Genomic DNA, 20456 nt, shown 5'->3' on the forward strand with positions numbered 1-20456 from the left:
ACCAAGAGGGGAAGCCAGTTGGCAAAACCCCGTTACCTGCCCCACGGAGATTTCAGCAGACACCCTTACCAGCACCAAGGAAATTCCAGCAGGCACCCATACCCACTCCACGGAAATTCAAGCCAACGACCCTTAAAGTGGATTATCTCAGTGCAACACCACTAGAAATACCAGAAGAGTTACCAGCAGAACCACATGAAGTTAATCAACTAAGGAATGTGCAACCCCAGAGACAAGGAGGAGTCAATCCAAATTTTTCTGAAACTAGTGAAATGCAAGCAACAGAGCCAAGGATTGTGCCAAGGATAATGGGCTTACAAGTAGCTCAAGTCTCTACAACAGTAAATCAACAGACATCCTCAGGGGAGAAATTTTCAGTTATAGATCCCAGTAGCATCCTACCGGAAGAACAGTTATATTGGTCACTGAAAAGTTTTTCGGAACCGGTAACCCTACATTTTTCTACAGGAGATTTAACCATAAACACCTCTAGGGATACCGCTGCAGATATCTCATCAATCAACAAACAGTTTGTAGATTCGGAACTAATCTTAAATAACCTGAGATGTCCAGTAAAAACTTATGGATCCGGAGAAATAATCGAGAGATTCTTACCATTAGTCTACGTGCAAATTAGCTACAAAAATTGGAAAGGCGCAAAATATCTATTAGTGCATGAAGGTAAACCCGATTTCTTGATAGGCAACGACTTGGTGTTTCTTAATCACCAACATACTGAAAAATCCACGTCAATACAAGCTGTAACAAGGTCTCAAAGTAAAACAATGCAACATGTACCAACTGAAGAAGATTCGGAGGATGACTCAGAGGGACAATTAGCACAGCTGCAGCAGCACCTTGAGAACGAGAAAAACATTATGCCGTACCAGAAAAGGAGGCACTTTCTGTTGTCTGGGCATTAAATCTGTTAAGACCATATTTATGGGGGCGCAAATTCACTCTGCAAACTGATCACCGAGCTTTGGTTTGGTTACAAAAAATCAAATCTCACAACCAGAGATTGCTAAGATGGAGTCTATCCCTGCAAGACTTTGATTTTGAAATACAACATATTCCGGGAAAATTAAATATTGTTGCAGATAGTCTTTCACGAATGTACGCTGATAATGAAACTGAGTAATTAAGATAACTGTATATACACATGTGATATTGTAAATAGTCACTTGCATAATCAAATGTTAAGTAAGTATAAAAATAAGAACTCTAATAGTTCTGTATTTTGTATATTTAAGGGGGGGCGTGTCATGAATTTGATTATGAAAATAGAATAGAGTTGTATTTCATAGGATTTATTTCAGAGCTGCAACGTAAAAGCTAGAAATCTGCTTGTGTCCAGGTGCTAATTAGAGAGAAAAATGTACAAGGTCAGTTCTTCTCCAGCTAAAGAAAAAAAAATTAAGAAGAGCAAGCTGACCCTTATCTTATCTCAACTCCGATGGACAAGGACATAACTTCTTAATTTAAGAAAGATGGGCGAAGAGAAAAGGAGAAGGACGGAGAAGAGATGGAAGGGAGAGAGACGACACCGAGAGAAATGCAGCCGACAGGACTTTATTTTGAGATTGCGTAAGAATGCTTATTTAAGATATAGTTAGACATTTCATTATTTTCACTTTATAGAGGAAATGACTGGTGGCTAAGGCTGGGGGTTATTTTGGAAATAATTTGGAAATACTGAATGACGTTAAAATGAGCTTGTTGAAATGATATCTTTTGTAATAAAATATAAAAAGACAAATTGTCTGTAAGCTGTCTCCTTGTTTAGACCAAGCTACTGTAGTAAATTGGATATTTTAGAACTAGGATTGTTTTGATCTGGCCACATTACGCTACCAAATGAGGGTCCTAAAGTAATAAAAGAGGAAGAGCAGACCTTCCAGATTGTTTATTTAAAATCGAGACAGACTTGGGTGAAGGAGTGAGAAGTCGCCTAGAGCAAAATTACAGGACCCGATTTTGCAGGCAATAGGGACTGATCATTCTGAATCCCTCTCTGTCTCGTGTAAAGGCAGTTCTAAGGAACGCTTTTACCACACCTGGTTCCTCCAAGCATTCACTTTTCCATCAAAACATATCCTTTCCCAATAGTCTCTTCATTCTGGTTAGTGAATGATGTACAGGAGCTGCTTTACCATTGGGCTATGTTGTCTAATACTCAGGGCTGTTCCTCATACCTCTGACCAATCAGAATGAGAAGAAAACCAGAGTTAGGGTTCTGACCCACAGACAACAAAAAACAATGTTTTGCCGGGTTTTGCTTTTTTAAAAAAACAAAACAATTCAAATTTTAGCATACACATGAGGTGCATGAATGTATGGAGTAATGTGCCAAAGAAGCAAGTTTTTCTGCTCCTCTGCCAGAGCTGTTTATTTTCAGGTGGATGCAGAATTGATTCATTGGAATTGATTCCATATATGTGAATGCATGTGCTTTAAAAAAAAATCCTGCTATCTGACACAGCACCATACCAGATAGAAGGATTTTTTTTCCAAAAAAAAAAGTCTGACACACATTATGCCCAGATGTTCCATATGTCCTGTACAACCACAAGCAGTCCCCACAGACAACTCTCTCTTTTTTTGTACTGGAGCCAACACCACCATCCTGGCAAGGACCACTTAACCTCCGCCCCCACTGCTGGAACCCAGCCAAGCCCAGTCTGGTCAGTCAGCCGGCCAGCCTGCCTCCTTGCCTGCCTTGACACAAAAGCCTTCCTGTGACACCACCAATACAACAAAGTTGGCCACTGGTTGGCCAAGAGGAAAGGGGAAAGAGCCCCAATACATGCCATCTTCACCACTCCACAGCTAGCAACAGCGCTAAGAGTGTGCGGCTGCCACCACAGCTGCAGCAGCAGGAGCAGGAAGCAGAATGGTCACAGGGACAGCAGTTTCTCCTTCTCTACAGCTCCTGACAGTCAGGATGGAAGCTGCAGGTGGTGTGCTGGACTCACTCTCTTCACCTCCTCTCAGTCTCGAGGCTCTCCCACCACCAATGCATCAGCTGCCTTTGCAACATGTGGCAGAGATGGTGGCAGCAGTGGAAGAGGTGGAGATGGAAGAGGCAGTGGCAGAGGCGGTGAGGATGCACACACCAACACAAAAGTTTTGGATTTAGGCCAAAGTTCATATGACTTAAAAAAAAGTTTAAAAAATCCATCTCCCAGTTTATTCCAGCAGTAGAAGAGGGTCCCTCTTGGCCTTAGTTTTACCTATTGCTGGCTGTGGCTTTGTCCAGCATTTTGTTCATCCATGGCCAAGCTACATTATAGCTTAAGAAGTGCCATGTCACACTGCATTAATGCCGGGCAGGGGAGGTTTCTGGCAGTATTCATGCTTGAGACAGGAAAGAAATGAATAAAATTACACGTATAGGCAGAGCCAATGTCAGATTGTTTTAATAATCTAGTTTCTTCTCCAAAGTGACTAGGCATCATCATCATCTGTCTTTAGGTGATCCTACTGGCAGAGCTTGTCAAGACACCCATTTGTCATATCTTGTCTCATCCTACAGTCCTAGAATTGTCCATGTGCATGAAAACAAAGCCCTAGTTCAAATTTCCTTCTGCCATTCACAGCAGCTGTGGAGAGCATAATCACACCTCAGGCCAGTTCATCTGAAGTGCAAATAACTGGCTTGCATGAAGCATAATATTCAACAAGTGACATCCAGCAGTATTGATTCTCTGATTATAAAAATTATGAAGGTGGAATGAGAATTCTAGGATGGCTTTCATTTTACATATCATTTGTACTTCACATCACATTGCATTAGCAACTTTCAGATTACATTGGTCGCATGTAAAAAAAAAACATACAGTAGTTCTGTCTCTTTCCAGAAGAAACCACGTGATCTTTAATTATGCTGATTTCACTGTGAATTCTTTTTGTTTTCTGAGAAAGAACCATCTCTTTACCAGGACAATTGCAAACTATTATAGGAAAACCAGTATACAGTATAATCTTCCACAAACCAGAGAGTTGAGCTTCACACATTCCTTTCAACAGAGAGGAGAGTATGCTTTGTGTGGACTTGGAAAATGTCCATACAGAAGACAAGAGAAGATTTCTACACCAGACAGGTAGGGGAAGTGGACAACTGAAATATGCATTTCAATTTCTTACATTTCTGAGCAATGTACTTTTTGACACAAAATTTCTGCTTGACATTAAGACTTAAATGAGATGGTGGAATATTCTACAAGAAATATTAATATCAATATTTTTGGAGAACATCTCAACTATTTGCAGGCAGAAGAATTTAAATTCTAACAATTTCCAGGGCCAAAATAAAATCACTTCAACTCATTTCTTGTAAGACTCAAGTAGGGAAAGATGCATATCATGGAAAATTTGGAAGTAGGGTTGGCTTAGCTTACTTTATAAACAAGGAAGTAATAAAGAAGAATTCTTCACCCTTTCTTCCACACTTTTAAAGTTGACTTGCCTGTCCCTGTGAACAGCAAGACTTCTGCCTTCTTTTAAATTTTCAATAGCCATGCAATTCCTTTCACTTTTGCTTCCAGTCACGTTGTCTATCCTTTGCAACAGCATCACAATGACAGACAGCATTGATTTCATAGTATTCTTTTCCCCACATTTTACTGCCACTAGTTTTATCCCTGTGAATTTAAGTATCATAAACCATAAAGTGTCTTAATGGCACCTTCAAAGGCTAACCTGTTTTTACTTATGGAGACACCATGAATTTGAATAAGTTGGTTAAAGTCCATGAAAGCTGATGCCAAGTGAAATTTGTTTGTTATAAAAGTGCTCCAAGATGCTTTGTTGTTTTCACTGTGTCAGATAAACATTACTACTACTACTACTACTCTGAAACAAGTGTCACAATATCCAATATAGCAAAAAGAACCAATAACTTAGCAAGATGCACAAATAAAAAGCTTATGAACAGGACAGACTTCTCCATTGTGGTGCTTGGTTGGCCAAGTAGATAAAGACCACCATACTCCGCATATGCACATGAACCCACACAAAAATCTTGAAGAAAGCTATTGGATATATAGTTACATTCTCCACAGTCAAATGGATGACCATTTAGTTCATTTGGCATTAATTTATACAACTGAAACATGCACTCTAGCCATTATTAATGTAATTCCATGGCAGCACTAACTAATGGAACTCACAACTCATCACATGTCGAAGAACCACTTACAAGTGCTGTGGAATACAGATACAGTGGACCCTCTACTTACGGAATTAATCCGTATTGGAACAGTGGCTGCAAGTCAAAAGTCTGTAGGTCGAGTCTCCATTGACCTACAATGCATTGAAAACGGATTAATCCCATAACTGGCAGTTTTATTCTATTTTTGTTCCATTTTGGTTTTTTTCTGGTCTGTAAGTCGATTCTCCATCTGCAAGTCGAATCTAAATTTTGCTGCCAGAGAAGTCTGTAACTCGAAAAGTCTGTAAGTCGAGCCGTCTGTAAGTCGAGGGTCCACTGTACTGGTATTACTCCCTTCAAGTGATCTTTGATTATGTGCACTTTACAAACTACCGTATGAGAAGAGGTGACCAAAGAAAAAGCCACTAGAGCAGTTTGCTAACAATGGTGAAAGGCAGCCTTACCATAAACATATTTATTTGGAAGCCAAGTCCAGATGCCTATTATCACAGCTATACAAATTTATACATGAGATCATACACAATATTAGTCCCATATTCATAGACTTTCCCAAGGACAATAATTTGCAAATGCTATTATCATACCACACAGAGGTCCACAAACTTTCTGAGATCTGTCAGCAAACTCTAGATATGTAATCCTGAGAAAACCAAGCCACTTAAAGGAAAACATCAGAATATAAATTTTTAGATTTTTATAAACATATACAGTAACTCAGTAAAGCTGAGACCTCATCATCAAGATCCATTGGTCAAACTTTCATTATCTGACTTACAAAACAGGTTTCACAGAGTCATCCTTCCACAAACTGAAAAGAAACCAGCCCCATACAGATTATTTCCTAGATGAACTGCTGAGTGTTCTAAGCACAGTGCCACATCTTAGGGCTCTGGCTGATCTCTTAAGGCAGTGGTTCTTAACCTTTTTGAAAGAAACGCCCCCTTGAGCCATTGAGGAAGTTATCATCGCCCCCCTCCCCGCAGTGATATCTTATTTATTTATTTATTTATTTATTTATTTATTTATTTATTTATTTATTTATTTATTTATTTATTTATTTATTTATTTATTTATTACACTTAAATCCAATGACCCCTGAAAACAAAATTCAATTCTAAGAAAATGAAATGCCCCCCAAAAGTATCATTTAATTATTTAGCTGCAAGCGAATTTTAAGATGCAAAAAGAAATATAAAAAGGGCATAAAAACAAACCACAATGCAGAAACTAAACATTTCAAGACGAAAACTCTGAAATTAAATTAAGATTGGAGGAAAATATATATTCATGCACATTGTAAAAAGGCTGCAGACATCTTAACAGGTTTGGCTTGCTCCAGCGCCCCCCTACCGCCCCCTTCTGCTCCAGCGCCCCCACGCTGCCCCTTTTCGTTCTACTGCCCCCCTGAAAAATGAAATCGCCCCCTGGGGGGCATTATCGCCCACGTTAAGAACCACTGTCTTAAGGAACTGTTTTTCCTCCTGGCTCCCCAGGCAAGGAGACAAATTTCAGTGTGATGTTGGTGAAGGACAAGATTTAAGTGACAAATCAAGTACTCATCACTCCTGTAAGCCAAGATTCACTGGCTCAGTACAAAATTATCTATATGTTCCATTTTGGTTTTTTTCTGGTCTGTAAGTCGATTCTCCATCTGCAAGTCAAATCTAAATTTTGCTGCCAGAGAAGTCTGTAACTCGAAAAGTCTGTAAGTCGAGCCGTCTGTAAGTCGAGGGTCCACTGTACTGGTATTACTCCCTTCAAGTGATCTTTGATTATGTGCACTTTACAAACTACCATATGAGAAGAGGTGACCAAAGAAAAAGCCACTAGAGCAGTTTGCTAACAATGGTGAAAGGCAGCCTTACCATAAACATATTTATTTGGAAGCCAAGTCCAGATGCCTATTATCACAATTATATAAATTTCTACATGAGATCATACACAATATTAGTCCCATATTCATAGACTTTCCCGAGGACAAGATTTAATTGACAAATCAAGTACTCATCACTCCTGTAAGCCAAGATTCACTGGCTCAGTACAAAATTATCTATATGTGTGTTGTAGTTGCACACATAGTATTTGTTTAGGAGATAATGTGGGAAATCTATATTCTGTCTCTCACAGACATGTGCAAACACAAATATAAACACACAGAGAGACATTTTCCAATTGTTACACAAGAGGTCACTGTTCTGTGATATGACACACATTTTGCCCCTGAAATCTCAGAGAATGGGGAGCTGCTGACCAAGCATGTAAATTATAATGATCCCGCTGTCATGAATCTTGACATAAATATCAAGATGGTTGGATACACGCACAAGAAAACTGTATGTGCAATGGAAAGGGTGGGCTCAAAGGGAGGAGACTCACATTGCAGACAGGCATGGATAATTTCCTGCTGTAATGGAAGCCTTAAACAACTTCAGCAACTCATTCTGTGATTTCTTTGAATCCTAACAAATTGCAGTTATTTGTATGAAACAGAATGAAAAGGCCCATGATATAATAGAACAATTTGAGCAGTGAAGAATACAACACCTGTAATTCAATTTCATGGCAGCTGGTTTCACAACATGTTTCCATAGCACAGTTATGATATAGAAAACATACCTGAGTGTAACAATTCCTCCCTTAGCAAGCCAGGCTCTTGAGACATAAGTGAGCTTTAAATGGACAAAGACTATAAACAACAAGCAATCTGTGCCTTAGTCTCACTCCACACCATTGTTTAAGCTTTCTTTGAGGACACTATAGTTGTTTTCTGCCTGCCCTGCAAAAAATAGTTTTTGACTAATTTATGTTTCAAAAAACAGGCACTGCTAAAAAGAAGACCCCTTCTAGTTTCTAGTTTTCACTCCAGACTAATTTGTTTGCTCAGTCTACATAACAATCCCAAAGAAGGGCAGTGCCAAAGAATGCTCCAACTACCGTACAATTACACTCATTTCACAGGCTAGCAAGGTTATGCTCAAAATCCTCCAAGGCAGGCTTCAGCTGTATGTGGACCGAGAACTCCCAGAAGTACAAGCTGGATTTTGAAGGGGCAGAGGAACTAGAGACCACAGATTCCCTGGAAAAGACCCTGATGTTGGGAAAGTGTGAAGGCAAGAGGAGAAGGGGACACCAAAGACTGACATGATTGGACATAAATTTGACCCAGCTCTGGGAGGCAGTGGAAGACAGGAGGGCCTGGCGTGCTTTGGTCCATGGGGTCATGAAGAGTCGGACACGGCTTAACGACTAAACAACAACAACAATTTGTTTTCAAGATCAGTTGTATTTTTTGTTCATGACTGAGGTTTTTTAATTTTTTTGTTTGCTTGAAGCTGGGTTTTTTTGGGGGGGGGAGGAGATTAGATCACTAATTCATAGAGCTGCCTGAAATTGCAAATGATTTGGCAGCACATAACATAAGCAGAAAGTCAGAAGCTTAATTGTGGATGGTAGGAGGTATTCCTACCAAACCCCTATCCTTCCTTTTTGAAAACTCAAGTTTGTTTTTTGCTTGTTTGTTGTTTTGACTTCTATACCACCCCATAGCGCTTGAAACAAAGTTCCTTTGCTTTTACCTCTGTTGATAAAATTGTGCATTAAAGACATTTGTGAAAAAGAATACAGAAAGATAAAAGTTTAAAAATTAATCTTTGTTTTATGTCACAGAACTTGATTTAGCTCAGTCCACAACCCACAATGTAATCTGGTTGAGGCCCTGAATAGAAACTGTTTCTAAAACTCAACCGATAACTACTGACTTTTTAAGCTGTAGTTCCACAGTCAATCTCCATCAGAGATTTCTTCTCATACCCTATTAATTAGCTCTGTGCACATTCCACTACAAATATGAGATTTCAAATGAGCTGCTACGGTCTCTGAGTGCTTTGAGAATCCATATATGATAAAGCACATACACACAGTCATAGCCAACTCAATGTAAAAAGATATTTTACACTGGTTGTTGTGGGTTTTTCGGGCTCTTTGGCCATGTTCTGAAAGTTGTTCTTCCTAACATTTCGCCAGTCTCTGTGGCCGGCATCTTCAGAGGACAGCATTGTCCTCTGAAGATGCTGGCCACAGAGACTGGCGAAACGCTAGGAAGAACAACTTTCAGAACACGGCCAAAGAGCCCGAAAAACCCACAACAACCATTAGATCCCAGCCGTGAAAGCCTTCGCGAATATATTTTACACTAATGGTAAAGACTAATAGCATGCAAAACTGTAATGATCCAAATTATTATACTAATAAGGCAAGGCCCTTTGTTTTGCTATTCCTAGCAGAAGAAGGATGGATTATGGGTTCTGAATGGCAATAATTAACCCCAACCTATAGATGAGAAGTCTGCAGTTTTTAAAGCACATTAGGCAAAAGGAAAGAGAATGAGGGTGGCAGGTTCACATACATGTGATAAAAGAAAGTCTCCTGCTAGAAAGTTAAATTTATTAGCAAACTATACAGAACTACAATGTAGCGAAGCCATGGTGGAATAAGAAAGTTTCAGGCAATTTCAAAAATGGCTAACATGCCTAAACAACAAAGCTTTGGATTTTGGAAATGACCGAAATCCTGCTGGCAGAGTTATGCTGCACAACTTGGATGAAATCATCAGTCAGAGTCATGCCATAACTGTTTTGTGGCAATTAAAATTTTTCAAGTCTCCTCTTCCCCCAGGTTCTGGAGATATTTAGGGATTCCCCTTCATCCTGAAGAAGCCTTCAGGAGTTGCAGAACAGAGCAGGGAATGATCTAAAGCCAGGACATCTCCACAGCTATTCTAACCAGCTTTTCCACTCTTAAATAATTCTTTATTTCATTCTGTGGCACCTGAAGGCTTCCCCAGAGTGAAAGGGATCCATGGAGGTCCTAAAACCTGGAGGAGGGCTGGGAAACTTTTAGTTGTCCTATACTAGCCATGGGTTATGACTGATGTTGTTGCTACAGGATTTCAGATGGTATTTGATTACCCTGGCATCCAGAAGCAGGTATATTTAAGAATAAATTCTTTAACATTCTTATGAACATTCTTTCTAATTTAAAATTCTTAAGAATAGACATTCTTCACAGAGAGCAAATGAGGGGGAAATGATTCACTGGTTTGGACTGTGGTTATTAGTTGTTGCTAGTAAATGGTTGTTAGTTATTTGTGGTAGCAGGTCTCCCATGAAAATAATGAAAAGCTTATCATTCAACTTCTCTGAGAAACATCATCAGATGTACTTGTAATAGCAGGATTTGGAACACTGTGGATTTTTAAAGCAATTTGTTACTCTTGTTGTCATTGCTTGTTACCTATAGAAGAACACATGAGTATTATATTACAAACTCATTATTCTTTAATTTATTAAATAAAACATTTTAAAAAGACAATGTCAGCCTTCCAAAAGTAAAATTTTACATATTTCATGAGAAGAATACATGCAGTACCAGCTGTTGCACTATTTAAACAATACATTATGCTCTTTTTATTGTCAAAAGTAAATCACCAGTAACAGAATCACATATAATGCATTACTGTAAAGTTGGTTGCATGGCTTCTCTTGGTATATGATAGAGTCAGCTAAGTGAGATCTTTGGTGCAACTAAACCACTGAAGATTTGAGTTTTAGGATTCAGGAGGGATTGTCTGTCCATTTGTTTGCAGTATTATGACTTCAGGGGACATGGAACATTTAAAGGAAATAGGAAAAAATATAAATTATAAATAGTGCAATGTCTGCCTTGGTTAATCAAGTTACATTTGGTTCTCATGTTCAGACATTTACATTAGAATACTAGCCTAAATACTATGTAAAAATGTTGTGACTGAAATTGTGGGTGCAGTAGGGGAAATGGTAAAATGTAAACCTGCATAATGTGGGTGGTGGGTAGTGTATTTGTGTGTGTGTGAAATACTGAAAAGTCATTTCCACTGGCAAGAGTCTATGACCCAAGGTTCTGCATTTTCCACCTTTAAACTGGCTTAAAGCTTTGTACTTTTCCTTAACTGGATTACAAATCAAGACAGAGTTTTAAAAAAAGCCAGACAGCAAGACTCAAGAGACTCTGATCGGTTATTGTGCACAATCAAACTCTGTCTCACATTCACTATATTGCTTCATTTTTTTTTAAAAAAAGGTGGTACTCCTGTACTCATGTAAAAGTCTAATTTATTTAATAGTAACTTTCAAGTAGAGATATGCAGAAACATACTGTCAGTCAATAATGCACCTGTTGTTTTTTTGTTTTTTCTTCTTCTAAACAAACTCAGAATAAGGCTGTTGGGACCAAAATTCAATCTGAACCAATTTCCTTAATACACTTATCCTAGGGCCATCCTAATGCTTCTTTCCGAATGACAGCTGGCACCTGTGGCCTTCTGTGAAATACTTTCTGACACTGATGGAGTGAGACAGGTGGCCATGCTGGCAGAATATGCCACATTTGATTGATAAAGCGCTCTAACTGTTGCGGGCTCATAGTCATTAACATTCAGCCATTCCTCTTGCAGGAGACTCAGAGACTGCACAACAAAAAGTCAATTGTGAGACGATACAGTGGTCAGGTGGAAGCGTCTGGGTGGGAACCATGAACAGTGCTTGCTAGCTTATTTAAATCTAGTGGGTTTTTTATTTATCAAAAGGGAAAACAAATAAAACAAGGGATCACTAAGTTTCTTTCCTGTACCTGAGAATCCCATTTTTGAAAATAAAAACAAAATGCAAATTTTCTCTAAACAATTGTTTCATTCATTGGCTGTGGACAGCATGTTAATTAAACAAAAGGATAATTTAAACAAAATTAAGCATCCATCTTTGTCTAACACTAAACGTACATATAACCTTGTCCTTATATTTCTAGACTAAGATTGTAAAAATGGAGAAAGCTTGCCTTCTATCAAGAGCAATGTTTGTCTGAAGGTATTTGCCTTTTATGTCAAACTGTTCGTGCTAATACCTAAGCCAGTGTTTTTAGCATTCACTCCAGGCTCATGTAGGTGAAAAGTCTCATCCTTGAGGTCTCTCTGAGCAAGGAAGATCAAGGCTAAGATTCAGTGCCTATAAGCCAACTATGACTAAACCATGTACCAGAAGAAGCTATGAAGTTTTCCTCTGAGTGTTTTGGCAGCTATTGTGGTGGACATTTGGTCTTTGCTACCCCTGGAACATCTCTGTTCAACCCTGCTCCTGACAGTGCATGGGGGGCAACAGTTATGTGCTTTATAAAATCTGTTGCTCTATATCGGGGTCTCCAAACTTTTCAGTATGAGGGCCACATCATATATTTTTACACATTTTCGAGAGCCAAAGGAAGGAAGGGGGGCCAAGCAATCCCCCACCACCATTGTCTTCGCAAAGACAGTGGGTGTGAGAGATCGCTTGGGTCTCCCTTTCCTCCTCTTCCTATGCCCAGGCCAGATAAAAAGGAAAGGTGGTTCGGATATGGCCCGCGGGCCGCAGTTGGGAGACCCCTATTCTATATCCTTTGTTACATCTGTTTCATAAAGCTGTTTGAAGGACAGCATGGCAAAACAGACTGGCTTATGTACAATCTTCTCCCTGCAATAGTTGGGTTAATATGCTAATTTAGTTTGCTAATTGTTGTGAATATCTGATCAAGTGTGAATATGAACAACAAAAAAAGGACAGACCAACAGTCTAATGATTATTTAAGATGTTTGCTTACAGCTCAATGGGACAGAGCATGGCTTGGGGAATCTTGTAAAACTTCCTCAGCACATGCAGAAACATCTTCACGTAGAGAAAACATATCAGTGAAGGTGCAGGCAGCTTTCTAGGCTCTGAAGCTCTATTCCAAAATGTCTGGTTGTAAGTCAAGCATTTGCAGCCCACCACCTGGAACATGAATCCTCGTAGCTTTAAGCAGATTTCCAAGCATGTGTCTGGTGATTTGTAAACAGCTTTGCACACTTCAAGAAACTGGCTTTTCTTTATTGTAGTTCCATCGCTTTATACAGAGAATTCAGAGATCAGTATTTTCACTTCAGAAGTTTCTCCTGTTAATTTTTTTTTTCAAAAGAGGCATTTCATAGCACACATGTGTATTTTTAAAAATGCTATGATTTCAGGAGTAAACATTTATTTATATCTGTTGTTTAAAATATTAATTGTTTAAATTAAACTGATATCCCTAATTAGCCACTGATTGAGATCCAAACCTAACAATTTCACTCAGAGAAAGAAACATTTTTATTTCTTTTGAAATTATTAATATAAATAAACTTGTAGGTTAGTTAAAAATGTAACACAGTAACCATGAGTATGAAATTATGAGGAGTTATTGCTACATTTTCTATGCAACATGCAGTGCAAATCATTACTGTATGAAAGGAAAATGTCAAGAGATGAACAGGGCTAGGATACAAAGCTAGTAAAATACAATTCAAGGAAGAAGACCTTTCAGAATACAAATGGCTAAGGCAATTTAGTTTAAATACTGTGCTGAAGAAACAGTACCGAGTGAGGCCTTGGGTTTATTCTATCAAAGAAGAGACTGCAGTAAGTCCTGTCAAGCTGGTCCACACTATATGCAAAACACTTTGATCACATTTTAACCAAAACAAAGGGAGGCATGTGGATTTTTAACCTGAACAGCTGAAGAACCCAAAAGGGGAGAGAAATCAAAGCTTAAATTTTTTTAATGAAACAGGAATGAAGAATAAATTTCTTCAGTTCATGTTTAACCTATCTGGTCTCAGTTTCATACACTAATGAATAAACCAAAGGAACACAAAATATTTCTGCTTCCATACTTCTCCAAATTTTGTGAGTCAATTATTCAATCAAAATGGCTGCACAAAATGTATTCATATTATAAAAACCCATTTCTCCTATTCTATGCATTAAAATTGCATACATTACACTAACTGTATACAAAAATGCATTCGTTGTTGGTATATGCTGTCAAACAGCCTCTGACTTATGGCAACTCTAATTTAGTTTTTAAGGCATGTGAGATGCATAAGGAGTAGCTTACCATTGCTAGATCTGTGAGTTTTCTTGGCTGAGCTTGGACTTAAATATGGTATTCTGAGCCCTATTCTGACATTCTATCTACTACACCACAAAGGATATCATAAAAACACATATATTGAGAAAATGTGTATTCAAATGATTTTGAGTTTTGTTATAGACTTTTTAGCAAAAATAATTATAGTCAGAAACTAATGTGAAAGCAAGATAGGCTTAAAAAGTTCCGAAAAAAATAGAGCCATCTAGTGAGAATTTATTAGCAAAATACAAATGGCAATTAAATGTTCCATTGCCTTTCCAAGACTTCAGAAATAACAGGTTGCCAGACAGCAATGCTACTTGCATAATGTTACCTTTTTAAACCAATGATGGTTAACATTTTTTTCTCCCCAAATTCCAACAGTAACACTGAACCTTCCAATTCTGGAATAACAAATTATGTTTATTAATCATGCCACAACTGTTATGTTTGGGAAACTACACCTGGTCTCTGCCATCCTCATTGCTGAAAACTTTCTTTATTTCTTTCTTCAAGCAAAATGCAAGCCATATGGGACACGCACACAGCTGCTCCATTACTGCTGTAGTAGCATCAGTGGTGAGAGTCAACCCTTCAGAATTGGTAGACTTTTCAAAACATTTAATTGTAAATATGCTCCCTAAATACATTATTAACATGCTCAGTGACCCATTAATGAGTTGTGAGCCGTAAGAATGACTAATGTACTGTCCTGGAAAATCAATGAGCAATTATTAATATGTTAATATTTAAAGCAATGTTTCCAAATATCACATTTTCCAGAAAGCAAGCTGAAGAGAAGGGAAGGCATGCCCTATGTGTTGACACCAGCCTTTGAGAAGAAGGTGGAAGGAGAAAACTGATTGTAAAGTTTAGAAGGATACAAAGGCCAAAAGTGAAAAAAGGGAGGAAGGAAAATTACTCCATGTTCTTATGGAAACAATTTCAAAGGAACCTAAATGGAAATCACATAAATCAAGTTAAACAGTATAAATACTTAGGTATTCTTTTTAATTATAAACACTCTTGGGTACCCCATCAAAAATGGCTATACGATGCAGCTAGGATCACTACTCTATCTATTCTGCTTTTTGACTATAATTCAGGAAATTGGTTTGTTCCGGCAGCAATACAAGTTTTGAAGTCCAAAATTATTCCACAAGCCCTCTATGGTTCTACAATTTGGGCAACTGCTATGGATCAATTGATTGAACAGCTACAATCTTCCTTCTTATGCAAAGCTTTAGGACTACCTAGATGTGTGCCCTACTTGATACTCTGTCTGGAGTCTGGAGTATCTTTAATACAGACTGTAGCTTAGTTGAGATCATTCAAATTTTGGTTAAGTATCTATTACAATTCAAACATGGACAGTTTATTATACCAACTTCTGCAGGATTCTGTCCCACCTTTTGGGTCAATGGTCTTCTTGAAAAAATTGAAATCTTTTGGTATAGATAGTAACTACCTTGGAGCTATAAGTCAAGAGCTAGCTTTCCAAATTATTAAAAGAAGAATTTTGGATATTGCATTCCAGGACCTTTGTAGTGCTGCTAATGAATTCTGTTCACTATTTTTTCCCATATCCCTCCTAAAATGGGTAAACCTGCTGCCTACCTTTCCTTGTTCAAATGCCCCCCCAAACAGAGGGCCTTTTCTTTAGCCAGATACAATGTCATGCCTCCTGCTATATTATATGGCAAATTTAATGCAGTTCCCTATTCTGAAAGGCACTGCCCATCTAAACAGGGGGTGCTGGAAACCTTCTTCATATGTTTTTACACTGCCCGCTTCACTCGATCGACCGATCAAGCCCCAATTTTATTAAAGAAGGGAGGTCAGATCTGGATAAAGTTCGCTATATGCTGATAGCTGAGATGACTGACATTGTAGAAAGAGTCACAGACTTCTTGAAACTATTATTAGGAGATGGACTGTTGTCCCTTTAAGGATGTCTAACACTTTTCTGCCCTCTTGATGCCTATATATGTAGTTACCTAACGAACCACCATGAATATGTCCAATTTTTACTTATGGCAGTAAAGGTTTTATCTATCTGTCTGTCTCTATGTTCTTCTTTACTGTCCTGCATGACTGATGTTGAAAGGTACACTGTTGGCCACCAGCCATTGACTTTAAAGGAGCCAAAGGAGAATCTTTGTAGGAAGAAGTGAGCACGGAAACCACTGGATACCAAATACCTTACAAAGGTCACTTCCCTGTACTGTTTTTTTTTTTTTTTTGACATTTTCCCCCCAAGGAAAATGGAAATTTTCAGAACTTTTACATCTCTATGATGGTGTCACCAGGGCCTGGCCTGAAGGAACATACACTAGGGTTTTGAGAAGAGCCTGAACTTGCACCATAAATGCACTGCTTGCTATCATACATATCAGGCCAACTTGTCAGCTTCCCCAAAGCACACCTTCAGAGTTGCCCAGCATTGGCTGTCATCAGAAGCAGGGAGAGCTTCGAAGGTTCCCATTGAGACAGCGGTCAAGTTCTGTCACTGCCAGATCTAGTTTCCACCCACCCGCATACCCACCTTTGAAATGTTGTATCTTTTTTTTCCAATTTCCAAAGTGTTCAGCAAAAACAAGCCTTAGGTCAAGCCAACTAAATTTGAATGGAAATAAATTCCAAAGAGTAAAAAAGACTATAACTCACTATCAGTTACCTTGAATCATGGTTAATTTATAATTATTGAATGTCAATGGATTTTTTAAAAAATCTTGCATAAAAAAAGTTAAATGAAATATAGTATAGTGAGGACCAGAATGGAGATTAGGGTCCCATTCTAGTGGAATCACAATCATAAGGTCCCATTCCAGGTGACCAATCAGGGAGCAGAGATGATGGTTCAGCTGTAGTACTTGTCAACACTGTTGAGAGCAACTAAAGCATTATGAAAAGGGATGGAAGACAGAAAACATAAGAAGATTCATGTTGGATCAGATCAAAGGTCTGCTTATTCCAACATTCTGTTTCCACAGCAAATGCTAATAGGAAGTCCACAAGAACAGCATGACTAAAAAAAAACTCCCTTGCTAGCATTCCCTAGTATACTGAAAGATCTATGGAGCCACCATCATGCCTAGCACTTCTGAAAGCTTTAACTTCTACAAATATGTTTAATCCCCTTTTAAGTCTGACCATGCTGCCTGCCATCACTACAAATAGTGGCAGCAAGTTTCCTTGCTGAATGACATGTTATATAAATAACACCCTTTGCAAATTTATTATGGATTTATGATCTTTGAATTTTGACTTGCCCTGTATACCTAACAAATGTTGGCCCCGGCTCCTGAGTCCCCAATGGTAGCACAACAAGACAATTCTGAGCAATGCTAGGTAACCTGGCATTGGGATGTCATTTCATGTACAGTTTTCTTTCCAGCAATGTTTCCCTTATGGTGGAAATATATAAAATTATTTTGGCAGGATACATGGGAAAGGGTGTGTGTAGAGAAATAACTGACCTTTCAAAGGGCCAGAAAATTTTATCAAAGACACCATTTCTACTGTAGCTCTCTTGATGACTGATATTAACTTTGATCTTCCTTTCGGGAAGACATGTTGTCTTCTCTGATTTAAAGGCTTATGACCAGGATTTACACTGAAAACTTGTGAGTTGGATTTTATTATCCCAACAGATCTGCAAACAGTTCAGCCCCAGTATTCTGAAATCTAGGTAGTAGCAGCAAGGGAAGATGCTGAATTTAATGCCAATATCATCTAGGACTGCCATTATTCCAGAATGGTCTTCACTTCTTCTTTTTATTATTATTAAAATGAATTATACAATTGTGCTTCATTGTGCTTTGCATTTAAATTAATTATTTCTATAGTGCCTATTTGAAAAATGTCTTATAAGCTATCGTTAGACATGTCTTGTAAGCACACATACATTCATTCCAGAATTACAATTGCCCCCAACTGTATTGGTTTTAGGAAGGGTGTTAAGTATATCGTTCTTCTTTCTTTTTAACCTTTTAAAAACAGATCTTAATGTACTTTACTGCTGTTGGGTTTTTTTATGGTTTAATTTTATAGATCCACCACTGATATGGTATTTTCCCTCACACAGTTGCAGGAGAAATGTAGGGAACGACACTCTTTGTGGCCTTCATAGATCTCACAAAGGCCTTTGATTTGGTTAGCAGAGGCAGCCCTTCTAAAAATACTTCCCAAGATTGGATGTCCACCTCGGCTCCTTAACATCATCAAGTCCTTTCATGAGGAAATGAAGGGCACTATAGTTTTCGATGGCTGAACATCAGATCCCTTTGACATCCGAAGCGAAGTGAAACAGGGCTGTGTCCTCGCACCAATCCTGTTTGGAATCTTTTTTGCTGTCATGCTGAAGCATGCTTTTGGAACTGCAACAGAAGGTGTCTATCTCTGGACTAGATCAGATGGAAAGCTCTTTAATCTCTCTAGATTGAGAGTGAAGACCATAGTCTATCTGAAATGCATGGGGGACTTTCTCTTTGCCGATGATTCAGCTGTTGCCACCCATTCTGCTGAAGAGCTCCAACAACTTATGAACCATTTTAGTAAGGCCTGCTAAGATTTTGTATTAACAATCAGCCTGAAGAAAACACAAGTCATGAGCCAGCACCTCCCTCTATTACCATTTCCACACAAGAACTGGAGGTTGTTCATATACCTTGGCTCAACAATCTCTAACACTAGATCTCTAGATGTCAAGCTGGATAAACGCATTGGCAAAGCAGCTACCATGTTCTCTAGACTCACAAAAAGAGTATGGCTTAATAAGAAGCTAACAGCATATACCAAGATCCAGGTCTATAGAGCCTGTGTCCTGAGTACACTCCTGTACTGCAGTGAATCGTGGACCCTTTGTGCACGGCAGGAGAGAAAGCTGAACACGTTCCATATGCATTGTCTCCAACACAGTTTTGGTATCACCTGGAAGGACAAAGTTCCTAGAACAAGCTGGAATTTTTAGCATGTATATATTACTGAAACAGTGATGTCTACGTGAGCTCATACGTTGTGAGAATGGCTGACGGTCGGATACCAAAAAATCTCCTGTATGGAGAATTAGTGCAGGGAAATCACCCCAGAGGAAGACCACAACTGTGATACAAGGATATCTACTAGCAGGATCTGAAGGCCTTAGAAATGGACCTCAACAGATGGAAACTTTGACATCTGAGCATTCAGCCCGGAGGCAGGCGGTGCAGCATGGCCTCTCCCAATTTGAAGAGACCCTAGTCCAGCAGGCCAAGGCAAAGAGGCAGTCCTGAAACCAGCAAAATCAGGGAGCTGGACAGGGGACACATTGTATTTATCTTCAGTGTGGAAGGCATTGTCACTCTCGAATTGGTCTTCTCAGCCACACGAGATGCTACATATTCCAAGTCCTTTATTCAGAGCACGTTACTATAGGCTCTCGAGACTGAAGGATGCCTAATCTATTTAAATTTTATTCAAATTTATTGTCTGTCACCTGATAGGTTATTAGCAAATTAGATGGCACATAGAAATTAGTAATAGTTAAGAAATAATATTTATTGTATAAATAACCATTCTGTTAGTTCCCAAGGAGATCAGTTGAAAGAAAGTTGAGAGCCTGAAAATCCTCACACAAACCTCAAATTAAATTTTAATCTACAAATCTACAAATCTGCAAATATTATATTTGTATTTCTTTTTTTCTTATTTATTCCTCATAGACTCTCTTCCTAAGATATTTCTCCTTTTGATATCTCATCTCAGTGTGCAGTCTTTGTCCATTAATCGCCACCTCCTTCAGTTTTCTCTGTAACTGACTCCAGAATGCAATTGAAATGTTCTATTTCCTTCTTTGCAAGAAGACAATTTGGCATGAAGAAGCTTCTTGAGGTTTCATCTCTGTGGATGATTTCCTCTGAAAAATTAATTTTATTTATAGATATCTACACCACAGTAGTGCAGCCCATAAGCCAACAAGCTATTTCTGAGCTCACCAGGCGACTCGCCAATATTTCAGTACATCAGCTCTCTGGTGGATGGGTGTGCATGATGTCTAGAAGCAGCTGTCATTCTCTACATGACAAAAGCACCTGCAATGTGACCTTTTTGAAAAGATCCATTTTTTCTGCATTGTCATCTGCAGGTGGCCAGTAGACAAAATATAAAGAATTGGTACACATTCTCTTCTGCAGACCTAAGGTATTCTTCTTGGCTTACAGAAAAGCTGAAAGCAATGAGGAAACTGGAATAATGGACCGAAATGAGTGAAGTGAACTAATGGTGACAAGTGAAAGATCAGTCTTACGTGGTG

At 38.6% G+C, this 20456-nt stretch overlaps 1 protein-coding gene across 28 annotated transcripts in view; it reads right to left on the reverse strand.

Annotated features, from left to right (window-relative positions):
• The window catches only part of SGCD (sarcoglycan delta), a 631892-nt gene that overhangs the window by 502619 nt on the left and 108817 nt on the right, over positions 1 to 20456 (reverse strand). The window contains exon 1 of one of the 28 annotated variants that reach the window (XM_072990012.2): positions 4438 to 4964. The exons of 25 other annotated variants lie outside the window; for them this stretch is intronic. The gene's annotated coding sequence lies outside the window, so the exon portion shown is untranslated. 2 more of the 28 variants (XM_072990013.2, XM_072990015.2) reach the window with 2 other exon arrangements.

This window comes from Pogona vitticeps, chromosome 2 (assembly GCF_051106095.1).
Source record: "Pogona vitticeps strain Pit_001003342236 chromosome 2, PviZW2.1, whole genome shotgun sequence".
Taxonomy (NCBI): domain Eukaryota; kingdom Metazoa; phylum Chordata; class Lepidosauria; order Squamata; family Agamidae; genus Pogona; species Pogona vitticeps.